This window comes from Macadamia integrifolia, chromosome 7 (assembly GCF_013358625.1).
Source record: "Macadamia integrifolia cultivar HAES 741 chromosome 7, SCU_Mint_v3, whole genome shotgun sequence".
NCBI classification, from domain to species: domain Eukaryota; kingdom Viridiplantae; phylum Streptophyta; class Magnoliopsida; order Proteales; family Proteaceae; genus Macadamia; species Macadamia integrifolia.
Window position 1 is genome coordinate 10025632 of NC_056563.1, and position 1294 is coordinate 10026925.

Below are 1294 nucleotides of genomic sequence, written 5' to 3' on the forward strand. Positions count from 1 at the left end.
AAGGATATGCTGGCTCAACCCATTGTGGTTTAGGGTTTTGAGTGCAGGACAGTATTATAAATACTAGGTTTTGGGTCCCTACAACCATTATTCACTCTTCCCCACTTTACCACTAAAGTGAGAGAACCAAGGAGGTTTAAGGGGTTGTAGAAGATCCATAGCCAAGCCAATAGAGCGAAAGTGGGAGTGACCAACATCAATCATCTTCAGCATACTAGGTGAAAGGTACAAATCGATCCTCCATAATTTTATTAGATTCGTGTTCTTGTTTTTCCTGTGTGGTTTCCTCCATAGGGTTTCAATCTCAAACCCATAGGAAGTTCTAACAGGTTATCCTATTATCCTTTTCAATTCCTTTGTTGAAAATGAATTTAACATACCGATGCCTTTTTTCTTACATTTAAAATCGCTTAAAATTATCATAGCATACGTACATACATACAATAGAAGATTTCATGTACGTGAAGTAACTCTCTCTCTCTCTCTCTCTCTCTCTCTCTCTCTCTCTCTCTCTCTCTCTCTCTCTCTCTCTCCTTCCATCTCTTCCTATCTGGGAAGTCCCCCTTCCCCTCTTTTTATTCTTCTCTTTTTTAGTTTCTTGTCAGTAGATGAGACAAGTGATGGGATAGGTGGGTTCACCCCCACCTTCTTCTCACTTTTTCACCTTGCCCCTTGATGTAAATGAATGAAGGTAATTTTGGGACTGCGTTATCACTACCCATGGCCCAAGCAGTCGCTCTACAATGGGTCTCTCTTTTTGTTTTTTTGGTAACTTACTATGGGTCTCTCATGTTTGAAGAAATGATGAAACTGTCTGGGTTGCTGAAGCTGGAAACCACAGTGTCGAGTATGTATTTGCTAGAAATTCTACTTTACATTAATGGACACATGTGTCAATAAATAAGACACAGATTCCCCCCCCTCCCTTTTTTAATATTTATTAAATTGAAACATTTCTCTCTTTGATTATCTTTTACAACCAAGGGCATCAGGGTTTTTTCAGGGAGAGAATTGAATTAGACAAAGAAAGATTCATTGATGCTTAAAACTTGTGGTCATCCTATATTGACATGTTCATATTCAACCCAAATGGTGGAATAAAGGTTTGAAAAGTGATTAAAAACCAATATGATCTAACAGAAGGGTTGATTAACTTAAAGGAATAAATTCCAAGAAGAACAAGTTGTAGGTGATATTTATTATAAGGTGAGAGTATGCTACCCGTTAGTGGAGGAAATTTTTTTTTTTTCATGTTCACCATAGCGGGCTTAACTAGCATGAGTCACCAGTTTTT